Below are 19543 nucleotides of genomic sequence, written 5' to 3'. Positions count from 1 at the left end.
TCATCAGGTAAATACTTAAGTATAATAATTGAGTCAAAGATATATGTATTTTAGAGGTTTTGATACATTTAGCTATACCATTTACACATTGCTGTGTCTGTCCCAGCAGTATCTGAAAGTATCTATTTGTTCATATCCTCATCAGTTCTTGGCATAAAACTTAATATGGTTCAAAGAAAAACTCTCAGTGGTCTGGCAAGAATGAATACACAAAGGTGGGAAGAGGTCAAGCAGAGGTAAGTGATGTTTTTGTCTAAGAGATGTTGCAGGCTGCCTCAGGCTATGGAGAACAGCTTTCTCCAAAGCAAACTTGCATTTTCAAAGGCGGCCCAGACTCTGCGTGCTAACTTGGCACAGTTGAGATGTCCTTGTTTGCTTTAAGGCAGTGGCCTGACCCTTCAATCACATTCAGTGATCGAGACCACTTACTCATACTAATCATTGCACACAGAAAATACATGAAAGATTTGTATTCATCACTCAATATATTTTGCCTCTCAAGTGTCATGAAACATTCAGGGTACATTAACTGGCAAATGCACACCTGGAGTATGTTACTTAGCTTTAGAAACTGCTAATTTTTTAAAAATCAAATATTTCATTTTGAGGAAAAAAATCAGTTTTGGATTTTGAGCATATATATCATCTTTCATTTTGGCCCAATTAACCCAGCAGGTGTGTGTAAATTAGGTCACTACTTTGTCACCGTGGTAACATGCATTGGGGAGGTGGATCTTAACCACCTCCAGCACAGGTGATGTTGGCTGAGTTGGTATTAAGAGGTGCTTTAGAAACAAACAAGGCAGAATTTAATATGTTAGAGTGTAGAAAATAGGTCTGATGTCGGATACCAACAGATAATTCTATCACACGAAAACAAGTACTATCTCAAATCTGTATAAAGAAGAAAGATCTAATGAGCCTTAGAAACAGGAATTGTGTTGTAAAACTTACTAACAGTCTCTGAAAGAACAGACACTACAGCACTCAGGAGACGGTAGTCTCATTTCCTCATGGAGCAAGGGATTTGAAGGTCAGGGTCAGGTTCTCTGCAATTTAAGGCTGTTTTTAGAACTAAGCCATGGTTTTTGGAGGATCAACAACCTCCTGACTACTCATTCTAGTGACTAGATTTTAGTCACTACTGAGGGTTTTTTTAAAGTGCAGTGTCTAATTATTTCTTTTAAGTGCTCTTTTGATCATTATTCATAATTGTTTATGGGTTAACAAGTTGGCAGAGTTGGTCTATGCCAGCACTCCAGCACTCATACGGTCCCGATAACTCAGGCTTCTTCTCACCAGGTGGAAAATCAGACATGCTTCAAGATCGCTAGTTGAGATTGTGCAATCTGTTTGGCTGCTAAAGGTTCCAAATTATGTGGGCATTCTGCAGCCCCACAGAGTGGTAGAATTTCTTCACTTATCACTGACAAGTTCACACTTCTTTGGGTCACTAAAATTGTAAATATGCATTATCAGATGCAGAAAATAGGCCAAATTAATAATGTTAATTATATGTCCAAGGAAATGCATCTCCCATGACCATTTGCAGCACCCACATATGGATGGTAATTCTATCGAGCCTTTGGTGCCAATTCGTACCTGGCTTTAAAATTTTCAGTTTGCCCTTATGTCCTATTTTACATTTGTATAACTTGTTATAATCTTGAAGCATTTTTGTATACCATACTTCTTTTTTGTGTGATATTTTAGACGTGGCATTTCAGAAACTTGAATGTACCTAGTGTTTATTTTCAGTTGGTTGTGACCGCAGCTTTATTAGTTATTTTGTGTGTTTTCAATAGTTAATATTTACAAAACGCTGAACAAACCTCTTCAAGATTGCTTTCCATAATCTCCTTTTCCATGTGTCAAGGATGAGAGCTACAGAGAGAAGAGTCATAGTGACTCACCCTGTGTCACAGAGTATGTGAATTTACTTTCAAAGGAGAGTCAAGGGTCCCTGGTTTTCAGTTCTTTTTTTTTTTTTTTTTATTCTCCAAGAGTCATGCAGGTTTGGAGACTTACAAAGGGATAGCATTGCTGAGTGGAGAAACATTTGACTCAAGTACTCTTTTACCCCTAACATCTCTTTTACCATTTCCCTCCCTATATTCAAGTCTTCTTTTCCATCATCTCTCCAGTAGATGCTGAAAACCATTTCTTTTTGAAGAGCTGGTTCATATGATAAAGACCCAAAGTCTCAATAAAATCTATTAACCTGTTAAGGGTAAGTGTATGCATTGTTCACTGGAGAGCATGATGCCATATTCTACCCTGCCTGCTTGGGGACAAGGCCGATGGCAGCACAAATTAGCATCAGAACAGAGCTTTATCACAGTGGAATCTCAGGTTGTTTTAGGAATGAGACACGAAACAAAAATAGATAAAGGGATTAAATCTATCAAATATAATAGAGGAAATTGTAGTAGATTCAGGGAACTTGGACCCCTGAATTGTAGTAACTAAGCTGGAGAGGAAATGGACAGTTAAACAAAGTAGGGCTGTTTCTTTTTTTCATTGTTTGATGAAATAATTTTTGCCCCTTTTAAATGGTATGTTAAAAGAGAGAGAGGGAGCCTGGTATATCTGAAACAAAGAGCCTACACAGTCACCAAGCTGGTTGGTTTTTATACCTTCCTTTACTGAGTATTGTCCTTCAGTACAATACAGAGCCATTTCTTTGTTCTCACAAGCTAGCAGTTAAATTGTATGTAAATGTATGCAAATTAGATGCTGTCTAATAAAGAGAGTCATTAGATGGAAGAAATATTTAGTTTAGGGAAAAAAAGCAGGTGTATTGTGTAAAAGAAAATGTAAGGCTACAAAAAAGCCCAAACTTTTGTGGACAGTTATAGAAAAATTTATTAAAATAGATTTTTAAAAGACTTACGTCTTCCTGACCTTTCCTTTGTGCTTATATATGTGTGTGTGTTTTAAAAATATTTACATATAAAACTAGGAGATTGGCTTCTTTCCCAGAATTACTGGAAGCACCTTCACCAGGAACATTTGGACTTGAATAATCTCCACAGCAGCATTTTCCTTCTTGAATTAAATGAATTGTAAAATGAATGATTTGCCGAAGAACACTGACTGCTTATTTGGGTTCCTATCCCGTAGGTTGATAGAGGCTTAGTGGCTCCGTGGTGTGTATCTTGCTATTTTAAGGTTTCCTTTCCACACTATTCCACTCCAGTCTCTCTAATATGAGCTTCTTAAAAGATACCTAGACTATAAGCTCCTTGAGAGGAACCAACAGTTCCTTTTAAACCTTATCAATGCTGTATTCAGTGTTTAGCACAATGCCTAGTGTTTACTAGCACTCATATCTATTTTTAATAAGTGAATGATTGGTTTTAATGGTTAAGTAGTTATGGGTATGTCAAACACCTTTCTATTCTTTAGCATATAGTTATTGAAACAATTTCTCAGGCTTACATTTAACAATTATACGGTAAATGCCTGGTGAAAAAAATATTTTACCATCCAGTTTCCTTAAGTCAACTGTAACAAAGGTGTTGAGTGTTCAACACTACATTATTTATTGTGGCAGCTATTTCTGGGGCAAAGATGAATAGGCAGCATAGTTTCTTTAGGAGCAGCTAATCTACTAAAGGTATCAGATAAATATAAATATACACATATTTAATACATAGTACACTGTACTATGGAAGCATGAGATAAAATATTATGGAAGAATGAGAGAGAAAGAATTTCCAACCTATGAGTATCATACATGGTTTCTTGGAGGAAAGTGGAACTGAACTAAGCCTCAAAGTTGGTAAGGAACAGATGGTTGGCTATGGTGGGGTGGAGAAAAGCAGAGTTGCAGAATTCTCTATGTTGTAGTCCCAAATTAATAGTAATGTACTAGATTTTCTTCTACTCTCTTGTGAATTTCCAGCAACAGCTTGATTTTAACCTCCGCAGAAACACAAATGAGAGCTGTGATGGAAACAATAATTACTAGAGTCCAGTTTTAACTCCAAGTCAAAATTTTAGTCACATTCAGCCCTGAATAAGACGTAAGGCAAAGCATGCAACAGGACTTTATAACTTTTTAATTGTAATGCATTATAAATACAATTTTTATTTTATCTTATTTTTTTAGAGATGGGGTGTTGCTCTGTTGCCCAGACAGGAGTGTGGTGGCACCTTCTTAGCTTACTGCAACCTTGAACTGTTAGGCTCAAGCGATCCTTCTGCCTCAGCCTGCTGAGTATGAGGATGCAAAGGCATAAGAATGACACAATGGACTTTGGGGACTCAGGGGGAAAGGATGTGAGGGATAAAAGACTACAAATTGTGTGCGGTGTATACTGCTCAAGTGATGGGTGCACCAAAATCTCACAAATCACCACTAAAGAATTTACTCATGTAACCAAACACCACCTGTTCCCCAATGACTTATGAGAAGTAAAAAATTTAGAAAAGAAACAAACTACAGGTGGATGCCAACAAACCCCGCTAATTTTTAAAAAAATTTTGTAGAGATGGGGAACTCGTTATTTTGCCCAGGCTGGTCTTGAACTCCTGACCTCAAGTGATCTTCCTGCTTTGGCCTCCCAAAGTGCTGGGGTTACAGGTATGAGCCACTGCACCAAGCCTAAAATTTATTATTCATAGTGTATAATATTGTCCATGGTGTGAAATAAAATTTGGGGGTTAGGAGATTTAGAGACCTAGAATGGAATACCTCATGTATGTAAAGTGTCTTACAGTTCACAAAGCACCTTCCTAAATTATTATTTTAATTACAACTATTGAGGTAGCAGAATTGGTGTTATTATTTTAATTTTGCAGATGAGGGAACTGAGGTTCCAAAAAGTGAAATCACTTAGCCATTAAATGTCATAGCCAGGTTTTCCTGATAGATTGTCCAGTTCTTTCCATGTGCCTCATTGTCACCCAGAAGCAACACAAGAGAGAGTTATATAGAACTATATACTATACAGTTATAGTTCTATATATATATATAGTTCTATATATAGTTATAATTCTATAGTATATAGTTCTATATAACTCTCTATATGCTTCTATAAGCATCATATATCTTGTTTTCTAATTTTATTCTAAATATTTTTTATTGATTTGGTTTTATATGCCAATTTTCTCCATTTTAACATGGGTAAAATATGTAAGACCCAAACTGAGGGAGATGTGTATGGATAAGAAACTGATTATTTTGGTAACTGGTATGGATATGAAAACCATAATGAGTCTGTGGATTGCAAGTATTTTAATTTATTTTCTTGACTTTTGAGTTAAAGAAAAGATTTCAATGTGAAGGTGCAAAATATGCTGCACTGAACTAATCTTGGAGGTAACCAAAGGGCTGTGGGACTAACAGCTTTTGATATTACTTAGTGCTTATTATTGTTATTATTATTATTTCTTTTTAATTATGCAAAGTGCTAATCAGTTTGATTATGCACAGTGCTAATCAGGTTAATTATGCAAAGTGCTAATCAGTTCTTCTTGAAGCACATGAGGAGAGCAGAGGTGCTGGCGGTGAATGGCATAGCTAGATGGGGGTAGTCACGGCAGTCATTCCTTATTAAGATAGGAGTAGACAAGATAGCAAGGGGGATTTATCCATAAAAATAAATAGGAAAAGAAAGAGGACTGGGAGCACATGAAAGACTGTAGTTTGGGCAGGACATTGCTTACACATAGAAAGCTCTTCTCCCTTGTAGCATAGTTTGGTTGGATAGTTTCTGCTATATTTTGAAGGCACTCATTTGAAGCCAAAAAGACTGCAGAGGGAAAGAAACAGAGTATTGTATAGCTAGACAAGTTGTCAAAACAACTTATTGTAGTTGGCATGCACCAATTCCTGGGAGGACAGTAAAGGAAGTCGAATCTAATAGACCTATACATGAAAAAGGACATCAATAAAGAGAATTGAAAAATTAAGGGAGTGCCATTCTGATAAAATAAACAGGGCCATCTCACTGCTGCATTGTTATTGGGACGGTCGTCTGTGTAGCCTGTTTCCTGAGGTGAACTGAGAGTTGGCTTCTTGGTGCTGGCAGTGGTCTCTATTGAGAGTGCTGATGACGAATATGACAATAAGGGTTTTATGTAATAGCTCCTAGTTGGATCAGCTTTGCTGCTGCTGAAATCAAAGTGAATTTTAATATTAACTTGCAGGTCTGTGCTTATTAAGCTGGGTGACTTCCTGTGAAGATGAGTTTATAGCAATATGTTCATATGTTTTTACAGAACAATCATGATGGTGCTCCCTTAAGAATGCCCTTTGTATTCTGTCCTCCTGTTCTATTCTGTGGTTTGATAAGCTATCAATGAAATGCTGTGATACCTACTTGTTTGAATGTATTCAGAGAGCAGAAAGCATTTCAGGATTGCTTAGTGAATATTCATTTTTTAAAAAATGTTTTCAGTCCATGAGACTTTTCCTTTACTCTGGAGTTTAAGCAAATGTATACGTTATTTATAAAAGGGAGGGTCTGCTTCCCCCATATAACCTGACAGAGTATTTATTTACCTTTTCTTTTTAAGCCTATGTCTAAGCACAGCTCATCTTCACAAATGCCTGAAGTGATCTTGATTTCTGGAAATGTCCAATTAATGGTAAGAGTGCTACAGAGGCAAAGGCATTGATGATACCTCCAGAATAGGGTGTATTCATAAATTATTTGTCCAGGCGGTGTTGGTTCTTGGATAAAGACAGGCTTTCAGTTTTCATAATTTCTTTAACCTGGAACAATTTCATTTTAAAATATGAAGAGAATGACATAAATCTTTGGTTTCCAAGGAGAGTCTGGAAAGAAATAGATTGTTAGAGGACAGCGCCCACAAATTGAGAAAGCCTGTTGGGGGCCCTTTGGGAATTTGGCTGGAAAATTATGTTATAAGCAGTCCTTCTGCTCAGCTTCATGGGAACATGGTTTTAGAAATGAAATATTGCTTCTCTGTTCCCCACCCCCCGAAACTAAGATAAGGATGAAATATTCATATTATCCTTTATTTTCAGAATCTTTTGAGTTATTTCTCAATATGTTTAAAAACTTCCCTTAATTCCTTAATGATTCTGCCCAAAGGGTACTTTGTAAATTCTATTCATTGATAGTATACTAAACTCTTAATTCCTAGTGAAGGCATTTGAAGACAAAGACCTTGCTACATAAAACATTTATAATGTCATTGGAATGTTTAAAGGAGAAAATCATGTGATCCAAATGGCAAATAAAAATAAATTTAGTAACATCTAACTAAATATGACCAGTTTTCCATTTAATTGCATGCTTGCACCCACTTTACACACATTTCCATGTATGAACCCATTAATTCCTTCACTAAGCCGTGTTATTTGAGCACCTTTTTTTTTTAAGTGTTCACTATGTGCTAGTTATAGTACCATAAACTCTCCTAGGTACTGAGATACTATTGACCAAAAAAGAGACAAGATACCTGGCATCGTGGAGCTCACTCACACAGGACAACATGATAGTTTCTCATGATATTCAGCCTTAGAAACCAAGCTTTTGTATTTCATTTCTTCCCAGAACTTCTTTTAACAATCTATATGATTCAACTGCTGGGCCTCAGTGTTTTCAATTAGTCTCAAAATAAGAGGTAGGACTTGATGGTTCCCAAGGCACCTTCATGTCATTCATATTTGCTGTCCTAAAGTCGATTAGTTGATTAGACTATAAAGTGAAATTTATCCACTATTACCATATGAGCAGCCTTGGGATCATACAGAGTTTTTTGGGACTTTGATCCTTTAGGAAATAAGTAATTTCTAGCTAATTCTGTGGACACTACCTCCTTGGATTTAGGCCAAAATTGAATGTAGAAAGGGCGGACTTTGAAATATTCCACAGTTTGAATTTTGGCACTTGCAGTTACTAGCTGAGCAAGTCATAACCAACCGCTTTGATCCTCTGATTCCTCTTAGTTTCTACTTCAAACAGCGAGTATGAGTATTTAATAAATACTCCATAATCAGTCCTTTTTTTTTTCATTTCTGGCAACTGTAACCTTCATGACTCTTGTTACCAAAAATGTCTTCAACTAATTCAACTTCCTTTCCTCAAACATCTTCTTTCTGCATTAAGCCAATACTTCAGTTAACTCAGTATCTTCTCTCCCATTCCATCTTTACAGTTTTATTTCTTCCTGTTCTCTTTTGTATGTGCTTTTACTTCTCTAGTCAACCTGAGTCAACTTTTGGTTACTTAAATTATTCATCATATGTAACATAATCTTGGTTACAACACAAAATTTGTGCAACTGTAATTCAAGTCAATTAAATAGAAATATGTTTTCTACATCAGACCTGTACCATAATTGTTTATATTTTTTACTTACTAGTGTACTAGAAACCTCTTGAGTACAAGGGTTGTGGTTTTAATCCTTGTGTTCCCAGTATCTAGCATGGATTCTGCCAGTAAGCATCTCGCAATCTAGCAAGGAGAAAGAATTTGAAAGCAGTAGGATATATGATCTCTCAGTGGAATTTTAAAGCAACAGGATATATGATCTGTTAGTAGGAAAGTGGAGATGTTGGAAAAGGCTTATGGAATAGATATTGGGAAGGCTTTATGGAGCAAATAATATTTGAGTTTGCTTATTTAAAAAGGGTACTTATTTTTTTTTCCTGGCAGGAAGTGAAAACAAACTCTAGGAAGAGAGAAGATCATGAAAAGACTCAGGCATACATAAAGTCGGGAGGAAGTGGGACCAGGAGACAGACAGGAAGACAAGAAGGGAAGATTAGGAGCATATTATGAAGGGCCTATGTGTTGTTTAGTCTTACATGAATAATCTTAGCTTTCTAAAGTAAGTATATATAGTTGTAGTATAGAGAGTATGGTGTTGCAATAATATGATCATTAGCTTTTTTTATGAAGAAGAAATAGATTTAGCAACCAATGAATACAAGAAAAAAGATAATGAGAGATCATGTCAGAAAGAATGTCTGGATCTGGGTTGCAACTCTACTCCACACTTGATTTGTGACCTTAAATAGTGAACTTCATCTTCCTAAACCATATATCTTTTTTTTTTTTTTTTTTTTTTGAGACGGAGTCTCGCTCTGTCACCCAGGCTGGAGTGCAGTGGCTGGATCTCAGCTCACTGCAAGCTCCGCCTCCTGGGTTCACGCCATTCTCCTGCCTCAGCCTCCCGAGCAGCTGGGACTACAGGCGCCCGCCACTACGCCCAGCTAGTTTTTTGTATTTTTTAGTAGAGACGGGGTTTCACTGTGTTAGCCAGGATGGTCTCGATCTCCTGACCTCGTGATCCGCCCATCTCGGCCTCCCAAAGTGCTGGGATTACAGGCTTGAGCCACCGCGCCCGGCCTAAAATCTCTGGCATCTTTTTTTTTTTTTTTTGAGATGGAGTCTCGCTCTGTCGCCCAGGCTGGGGTGCAGTGGCCGGATCTCAGCTCACTGCAAGCTCTGCCTCCCAGGTTGACACCATTCTCCTGCCTCAGCCTCCCGAGTAGCTGGGACTACAGGCGCCCGCCACCTCGCCTGGCTAGTTTTTTGTATTTTTTAGTAGAGACGGGGTTTCACCGTGTTAGCAGGATGGTCTCGATCTCCTGACCTCGTGATCCGCCCGTCTCGGCCTCCCAAAGTGCTGGGATTACAGGCTTGAGCCACCGCGCCCGGCCTAACCACATATCTTTTAAGATTACTCACTCACTGATTATTATTGAAGAGGGCCCCTATTCCATATGCTTTGGATCCTGGAGCTTGAGAATAATTGGTGTTTTTTAAGGAAAAAGATACATTTTATACCAGTAGCACATTTAGCCTAAGCTGGTGTTAGGGCATTTGGGAAGATAAAAAGGAAGACATATAAGAAAAATATTGTTCTGGCCAGAAAAAGGCAAAAGGGGCCTCTAAAAGTAGAAGTAGAGTTATAACTTAGACTATCTTAGAAGGCAGAGATACTGAAAGATGTATTTGGCAGAGCTCTGCATTTGGGGGTGAACACTGATCCATGGACCTAAAGAGATCATAGATTGCCCTGATTTGTCTACCCTGTATTTTGGAAGTTAACTCCTATGATGGGTAACTAACCAAAAAATTAAATGAAAGGGGAGATAGGGCAGGGTAGATAATAAGAGGGTATTTGCCAGTGGTTTACAAAGCTTTGAGGTGTACATGTCTGTGGTTGGGACAAGATTAATTTCATGTCAATAATCATAGCCTTCTCCTTTCTTTTATCACAGAAGAGACTTCTTCTTCTCATTCTCTTGCATTTCTTCTAAGAACTCTCTTCATGCCAGCTAGATGTCAAAACTTGGGTAGTGTGGAATCAGGGGAATGAAAAATAGAACTGGAAAAGTGATCATAGGGGAGGGGGACTCAAAAGTGACAAAATTTTACTTGGGTAAAAGCAGGGGGCTAGAGATAGAAGGAAAAATGGGGAGGGAGGAAAGAAAAGTACCCATAAGGGATAGAGGGGATGGAGAAAAGACTTAGAGGTGAAAGTAAGGGTAGAGAGAGATTTTTGATTGTCCATGTGGAGAATAAAGTGGCCAAGACTAAGAACAGAGATTTTCTCTCTTACTCTTCTTGGTATTTTCTTGAGAAACTGAAAGAAAATCTGAATTTTTAATATATATTGGTGTGTGTGTGTGTGTGTGTGTGTGTGTGTGTGTCTGTCTGTCTGTTTCTGTTTGGCTGCTATTTCTTTGGATCAACTAGGGATTACCTGTGCTGCAACTTTGTTCACACATTCCCAGCACCATCACCAATACAACACAGTGATGAAGCAAGGCTCAGAATTTTCAGTTCTTTATAGTCAGTAGACTTCTGTGATTAATGCTCCATTAATCACTTGTTCTTGGTATTAAGTATAACCCCATAAAATATGGGAGTGGAGGGAGAATGGCCAACTAGTATGTGATTCATACCAGACAAAGTCCTCTCAAGATGGCCCTAATTTCTTGTGCATTTCACCTACACGCTGATCTTAGTTCATGCGTTTTTACTTGTTAGGGGTCAGATGAACAAAGTAATTTCATATTAACTATGACAAATTTGTGCATAGGTGAGAGAAAAGACTTCTACTTTTCAGGCATTATTATTTTCTGGACTAATCTTTGGGGATTAGGTAGCCAATTAATCAAGATCCCCATAAGAAATGTTAGCAAGTAAGACAATATCCAGTAAAACACTATTAGCCAACATTGTTATTCAGGAATTAAAGTTCAGGTAGGATAGCTTTGGCATCATGAAATTATTCTCTGTGAGACTGACCTATCGCCAATGACATATATGTACACGCTTTAATTGATGTGTGGGAACTTTGTACCACCCTACTTCTGAGATTTCAAGGATGTGTGAAGATTTTGTGACAGTAATTACACACTTTTTATCAGATAGATTTTATGTATTGTCACATGTCCATTTTAGAAATTTTCCTGTTTTAATTTTTGGCATTAAAAAAGGAATGTATACTTCATAAACTTACATTTCTGCTATTTGTTTGTAAGAAAGGAATTCCAAGTGGGTTATGTAACATTAAGCATATGGCTACACAAAGATTAGAAAAGCTGTGGCCATCAGGAATAAATATTGGTGATAGCACTGATGGTATTTCACACATATAGTTTATTGTGAGAAAATCAGAAAGACTTGCACAGAACTTAGATAAGGAAATAGGCTTGTTTTTTGGTGAAAATATAAAAGTAAGTATTTGTTATTAACATGGTAGGCTTTGAAATTTGGCTTTCTATTTCTACTTAAGAGGAAACACCTTAAGTCTGATGAATTTTTTCCTATGGTATTTGACAGTACTTAATCTAGTATTACTAGATTAACCCCCTTAGTAATCACACATTTTAAATGAATAAAATATCTCTGAATAGCCAAATGTACCACTGCTCCAGATTCTTCCATGATGTCAAAAACATAGAAGCAACAAATGTAGACCTGACTTAGTAGTCAAGGAAAAATATGATGTGAAGGAGAATTAATAAAAGACTATTTTAATATTGGAATAAAAAACTACCACAAATCTTAAGGGTATACATTAGCAGAACTTGGTTTGGGTTGAGTAGACTTCAAGCAAGATTTTGAGCTAGCTTCTAAGCAGTTTTAAGGATCAATTTTTTTCTATCATGAATTTATGCTATATAACAAATGCAGAAATTGGAGAAATGTAAATCTATCATTTCTTTTGACATTTATGTAGCTTCAGGAACCTTCTAAGTTGTGATCATTAGAGATTTTTAGAACATGGACACCTCTAGAAAAAATGAGGAGGTGCCAGTAGCTCCTCAGAAGCAGCTTAGCTTCACATTGAAGGAAGATTCATAAGGCCTTTATAGAGCAAAGATACTTGATCAGAACAAACATTCTTATCATATGGAACCTTTTTCCTGCAAACAAAAAATGACTGTTAGGGTAATTAAACTGGTTATTTGCAGCTTCTCTCCTTTCCCCTCTTCCCTCTTCCACCTGCACAGTATTATTATATTGAGTTGCCATGATAAGAGTAAAAAATAATCAAACCAACCTATACACATTTTATTATGAACAAAAATACTTTGAAGGATTCTATTGATACAAGGTAATGCAAGATGATAATTTTTTTATTCAAAAGTGTTTTGAATGTCCTCTTCCATTGATCATGTGCAACTGGTATAAACAAAGATCCTGTGTGTGGTAGAGAGCTTATATTTGCATTTCTTTGTATATTTAAGCATTTTTAGCAGACTTACATTTCTGTTTATTGACAGTACTCCTTAGACATTTGTGCAATCATATGTATACATGAGCACCAGACATTTGAGTAGGTAGTGAAGGTAAGTTCTATAGTCAGTGTAACTAGCAGATTATATAAATTAATTATATTAGTTTTGATGCTTTGGGTAAAATCAGTGTGCTGCAGGAACCTCCAATTACACAGGAAAATATACTGTGCTCAGAAGACATGAAGGGAGACTCAGCGTACAGAAAAGCTATTGGTTTTGTTTGGGGAGTTCCTGGCTTTTTATCTGCTTGGGGAAGGAGCAGGTCTTATTGTCAGTTGCCAAGTGCTCTGATGCTGAGAAGAGTGTCAGCTGTGGTTACTTTAGGGATTTTGGCAATGATAAGCATTTTTCCTTGAGAAAAATCAGCATAGATACCACACATTGGAATTGGACAAATTGCTTTTATTTTCTATTTTCTTTAAAAATCAAATTGGCTTTTCCTTCTTGTCCCAGCTGTTGCAGCTTCCTTGTTTTTTAACTTAGATTATGGGAGAAACACATGTTCCCTGAGATCCCGAGTAAAGCTCACTTATTTTCTTCCTGTACAAACTACGTGAAGTTACGATACTGGCCCCAAACCTAACTAAACAAAGTTATTCAGAAGAGATTTGACAGAGAGGGTGTCTAATAGATGATGAGTTGGGGTAATTGAATGGGTATTTCAAAGATATTAATGTAACTCGCATATATTAGCAAACCTTAATTGCCATCTTCAGCATGTTTAGACCTGAAAACTTCAGGGACCTAACCTGTTCCATAGAGAAGTCTTTTTATCCCCCTATGGTTTATAGCTGGAAACAAAGTATATATGTAAGAGTTCGATTGGGGCCAGGTTTGGTGGCTCACGCCTGTAATCCCAGCACTTTGAGAGGCTGAGGCAAGTGGATCACTTGAGGCCAGGAGTTTGAGACCAGCCTGGCCAGCATTGTGAGACCCCATCTCTACTAAAAATACAAAGTTAGCCAGGCGTGGTGGCATGCGTCTGTAACCCCAGCTACTCGGGAGGCTGAGTCATGAGAATCACTTGAATCTGGGAGGTGGAGGTTGCAGTGAGACAAGATTGTGCCAGTGCACTCCAACCTGGGTGATAAGAGTTGAATTGGCTGAAGTAGTACACAGTAAGGCACTAAACAAAATTGACCTTTTCTATAAATTTCTTCACTTTCCCCGTAACCTGTTACTTTTCAAAAGGAAAGATCACATCTGTATTTCTAGTCAGCTTGCTACCATGGTAAGGAACCAAGATTCCCTTCCAGTTAGAGTAGTGGAAGATGAAAGTGGCTTTTCTTCTTGATATCTGGATCAACCTGGTTTTCCTACCATCTCTTATTTCACATAAACAAGATTATCATCTGACCTAGCTGCAGATTGTTTTTCAAAATTCGCCCCTACCGCTGCTCCTCTCTTAAGAGCCCAGTGCCCACAGAACATTATCCTCCTCATCTGGACCTATCTTTGCTCTTAATGAAGGGGGCTTTTTCATCTTATGATTCTTTTTTTGTTGGCTTTTCTTGGGAAAGCAGTTTAAGAAACATTCATTAACTATTTCTGGGTGTCAGAAACTATGTACTATGTTTCCAGAGAAATGGAACTAATAAAATGTATACCTGTATAGAAGAGATGTTTTATAAGGAATTGACTTACGTGACTGTAGAGGCTCACAAGTCCCCAGATCTGCAGTCAGCAAGGTGGAGGCCCCAGAGAGCCAATTCCATAGCCCCAGTATTAGTCCAAAGGCTTGAGGCCTGGGAAAGCTAATGGTATAGTTCTCGTCTGAACTTCCTTAGGCCAGAGACCTGCAGAGAGCTGATGTTTCAGTTGAGTCTGAAGACTGGAAAAAAAATAATAATGTTCCAGCTCAAAGGCTGTCAAGCAGGAGAAATTCCGTGTTATCTGTGGGAGAGTCAGCCTTTTTGTTCTGTTCCAGCCTCCAACTGTTTGAAGGTGAGGGAGGCCAATCTGCTTTACTCAGTTACTGGTTTAAATGTTAATCTCATCCAGAAACATTCTCACCAACGTACACCAAATAATGTTTGACCAAATGTCTGAGCACCCTGTGGCTCAGTCATGTTGACCTATGAAATCAGCCATTGCACCTGAATTACCTAATTTAATCCTGACCAAAACACAACCCCAAACCCCATGAAGTAGACACTATTGGTTATTATCACCAAATTTAATGCCTAAGACTATGGTTTCTAGAGTGAGATTGCCCTTATTAGAATTCTGTCTTCACCCCTTACTATATAACAGTAGGCAAATTACTTAACCTTAGTTTCTTCATCTTTAAATCTGGGATGATGACACTACATACTTTGTTGAGTTGTTATGATAATTAAATGGAATAATGCATGTAAAACATTTAGCATCAATAACTGGAACATAGCTTAGTACTCAGTGAAGAACAGCTATTATTTAAATACATTAGGAAATAAAGCTTCATAGTGGTTAAGATCTTTGCCCAAGACCACGTAGCTGGTAAGTGGTGAAACTGGGATTTGAACTTAAGCTTTTTGCCTCCAAAATTATGCATTTAATTCCTCTCTATTAATCTCAACACAGAAGTAGAATAATATAGTGGTTAAGCTTCTGGAGTTGGACTCCTTGGTTCGAATCTTGGCTATCCCATTCACCAGAAGGCTTTAGGCAAGTTAGTTAACTTATCTGTACTTTAGTTTCTTCATCTCTAAAACAGAAATGAAATAGTATCTTTCCTGGAGTCACATAGAATCAGATCATTTCTAGGGATGCTACCTTCATCCATGAATTTTAAATGATATAATTTAAGACACAAGATTTCTCCATTTTCCTTCAAATTGTATTGGTTGTTATTGATAAGGGTAAGATTTATGAAATCTAGTAAAGTACTAAAAATATGCTAACATATTAATAATGTTACAGATAGCATGGCTTTGCAACAAATTACTTCAGAAACTTTTCTGAGAGGGAGAATAAAAATGATAGTTTTGATTCAGAATAATTGTAAGTGTCTTCAAAATTAAGTTCAAATCAACGGATAGGAGGTGTAAGGAAGCCAAGAAGGAATCCATTATAAGGCGAAAGCCGTAAGTCCTCTTTTTGTGACTCTGTCTTGCCCATTTAATAGAAGTGATATGAGTAAGATCTGCCACCTAGGACCAAGTATTTCTTTCTCTAGAATTAAGACAAGAAGACTCAGAATTTCAGAATACTGTATGTGGGTTCTCATCTGTCAACCAAAAGCAGCTGAAAAGGCGAGAGCCCTGGAGAACTGTTTCCTACATATGTATTTGTTTTTAGACAAATGTGTTTGTTTAAAATTCTAAAAACCATGGAAATGGATACCATGGAAATGCATAGTTGAGGGGTAGAAGCCCTAGAAGTGTTGACTCAATTCTTGATCCTTCTGTGTGATGGATTAAATGCCACATGCTTCAGTTTGCTGTGTGTGGGGTCTTTCAGCACTGTTTATAATAGATGACAATCCTGTATGAAGGACATAAGAAACTTTCTGATTTGTTTTTCAAGAGATTAATGAGAAGTTGCTTGTCATCTGACTGTTGCTTATGGGAAGAAAACTCCAGAGAAAATCATAATGTATATATTACTCTTCCTTCCAAAAAAATTTCATATGAGGTTAAAATTAATATTAAGGGCAGCCATAAAGGGGAAACATCAAATCCATATGCAGATTGAAGAAGTGTGGCAATGAAGGGGCAAAAGTTGGAGTTACCCTCTTGCCTCAAGTGATTGGATAAATTGTAAGCCAATTGTATGTATATCAGTCTTAACACTTTTGTATACTTCTCAATTTCTTTTAAAATTTAACTCCTGAAGTCATAGTTAGAAATTTGTCGTCTTTACCAGTTTCCTCCATGCATTACCTATCGCCCATCTACCTCCTACAATTTGGTGTCTTCTCAAAGCAGGCAATATTTGTAGATAGTATTATATGAAAATGTTGGAATCCAATGAAAATTTTTATGGTAAACATAGATGGAAATGTCCTCTTTGCTGTAAGATAATAGCTATTACTATTATCTTAAAGTAGCTATTACTTTAAGTATTTTTTCCTTTGAATAATGTTGTTCATGTCAATTGCAAAAAAAAAAAAAAAAAATCCTTGTAATTGTATGAAAATAAAACGTAAAAAATACTTAAGAAATAGGAGACCAGGAGGGAAAATATAATTGAGTCCAGAAACCATTTTTTTAACCTTGGCTAAATAAATAAGAAATGATAAGAGGTACAATACACTAAGAAATGAGAGATACTGAGCTTCAAGCAGACTGCTTTATTTAACTCCATTTAATTTTATTGGATTGAATTTGATGGAGACAATGTCAATGGACATATACATGAAGATTGGTAGTGGAATGCCTCGGGCTGTTTTATCATTGTCATGAACATGTACAAACAGAAAGGGAATGCTAAGTAATTCTGAATATACTAGTGATTTTTAGATAACAAATTTCAGTTTTACAAATTCACTGAGCCAGCAGGTGGAAGCAGATCTGTCACCTGTATCTAGTTCTTGATTTCAATATACTAGAAAAGCAAATACATCAATATCACATTTTTTTTTTCTTTTCTTCCTTTGCCAAGATGTATTTAGGATGTTTTCTCAGCATTACGGAACTCTCAGCTCGAAGATATGTTTCAGCTTCATTTTTAGGGGAAAAAGAAAATGTAAGTGGGCTGCTAGCAATGTTTAATTGCTTATAGCAAGTAAACACCAAACTTAAGGTCCCTTGGCCTCTTTGGTTTTCTTATAGAGTGAGGTTTATGTACTGTATCTGAAGAATTAGTTTACAAGCAGAAATACTTGCAAAAACTGCATTTTGTTTCCTGCAAGTGAAGCCAAAAGAAATGACATTGTCCTCAAGTAACATAACCTCTCAGGCAGATTATCAGAGTAAAAGAAATTCAGATATGTATACTCCTCAACAAGCTGTACTTTGGTAAGTTATGTTTTGACAGAATTTGTTTAGTGGACAGAGGTAGCCCATGTTATTGTCCCACAGGGTAACCTCACATGAGGTCATTAGCCCTGGAAGCAATGATTTTCACTTAGCCCATATGTGATAGAGTTGCAAACTCTTACCAAAGAGTTTATTAATCTCTAGATAATTTATCTTCTAATACTTTGTGCACTTCTTTCTTTTTTATTGAAGTGGCATTATTCTTGAATTTATCCATTAAGAGTTGTAACTAGGTTCCAATTTGAAGAAGCCCAGATGAAGCTTCAGATTGTGTTTGTATAGAACAAGTTAAGAATTAGCAATATGAATAACTAATATAGATAACTCAGACATTTCAGAACTAATCATTTGACCTTAATTAATTTATTAGATATTGGTCAGGTTCTCTAGTGATTTTCAGATATCCCCTCCACTTTATGGATATATGTTGTAATCAATCAGTATACTTACTTTTTGCTATAATTTTCTTCTGGCTCCTCAGAATAAAACCAAGTAGTTGAAGCCTTAGTAAATTAGGAGGGTAACATGGTAAAAACAAACAGAAATCACTAGTTTACAGAAAAATCTTACCTCATAGCTGCACTGTATGTGAAGATATTTTCCTCTTATACCCATAAAAAGTAATTTAAGTTCTGAAACAAGGACCTTGTCTTTATTCCTAGAACCTCTTCCAAGAGGTTCAGAATTGTGCCTGGCACATAGTATGTATTCAATAAATAATTGTTGAATAAATGAACTTTATTGTAAAGAGGATCACTATTATCCTAGATTTAGTTATACATTGAGTCAAACAAAATCTCTTCCCTTCTCCTGTGCTTCCAAAAGAAAATGTTTAAAATGATGTCCCCAACTTACAAATAGGTTGTATTTCAAAATTCAGACAGTTTAGTTTTCTGGAACCAAGAAACTTCCCTTATTTATACATTTATTGCAACAAATATCAACTCAACCCTCACTACTGTCCAGGTATGTTCTAGGCTCGGAGCATACGGTAGTGAATAAGACACAAAGTCCTTGTTCGCATGGACTCGTACACTTTCCCTCCTAGAACTAGATCTCTTAGAACTCTGCCTGGCACAAGGTGCACACTTAATAATTGATAACTACTATTTTTAAAGAATAACCCTACTATTTTCAAGGATGTTTATTCCGAGTTTTGAACTGAGCTATCAGCTTGCTTCATGTCCCAAAACAAAATTTCAATGGAAGCACTAGGTAAAAAAAAAAAAAAAAAAAACAGATGCCATTTTAGATATGTTCTTATCCTATTTTATTAATCTTCCCTGGGCATCCGCTTTCAAAACAGAGGCATCTTACCACTTAAAAAAAAATTATTTGCCATGTGTCCCTGGCAAGTCATAGCTATGTGACTCTCACCTAAAAATAATGAAGATATGATAATATTCTAATTCACAAATAGAACACAGCAGAACTTAGTAAATTAATGTTTGCACAGTGCTTAGAAATCTGAAGTTGTAATTGCTAAAAGAAATGTACAGAACTATTATTGCTACTAAAATTATGATAGACACTTTTTTCCTACCCAAAAATACCTCAGTGAATTGCTGTTTATATTTTTTAAGTTGTATGCCACATTAAAGAAAATGTTCTATGTGTATCTAAAGGAAAAACAAATAAAAATCATGTCCTTTTATTATTATGTGGTATAACATTGCAAGGGACTCGCTATTTTGGGGAAAGTAAATAGTATTTAAGACCTTATGATTCACCAGTTTGGACAGATGGATGATTGCATCTTCTTACGTAAGTGACAGGTGGCAGCTCTAGTGAAATGGCTTCCAAAGTTCTTCTGATTTTTGCTTCTCTTTCTTATCTGTTC

At 36.6% G+C, this 19543-nt stretch overlaps 1 protein-coding gene and 1 long non-coding RNA gene across 5 annotated transcripts in view; one reads left to right on the top strand and one right to left on the bottom strand.

The window, feature by feature from the left end:
- ZBTB20 (zinc finger and BTB domain containing 20) overlaps nt 1-19543 on the top strand; it is an 831659-nt gene that overhangs the window by 273821 nt on the left and 538295 nt on the right. The gene's annotated exons all lie outside the window — the stretch shown is intronic.
- On the bottom strand, nt 4050-7601 carry LOC104675124. The gene is made up of 3 exons (XR_749729.2): nt 7438-7601; nt 6512-6724; nt 4050-4218 (listed from the first exon to the last, which is right to left on the bottom strand). It is a non-coding gene; the product is annotated as an uncharacterized LOC104675124 (long non-coding RNA).

The sequence above is a fragment of the Rhinopithecus roxellana genome, chromosome 1 (assembly GCF_007565055.1).
Source record: "Rhinopithecus roxellana isolate Shanxi Qingling chromosome 1, ASM756505v1, whole genome shotgun sequence".
Lineage (NCBI taxonomy): Eukaryota > Metazoa > Chordata > Mammalia > Primates > Cercopithecidae > Rhinopithecus > Rhinopithecus roxellana.
Note: the sequence above shows the minus strand (reverse complement) of the source record. Positions and strands in the feature narration are given on the sequence as shown.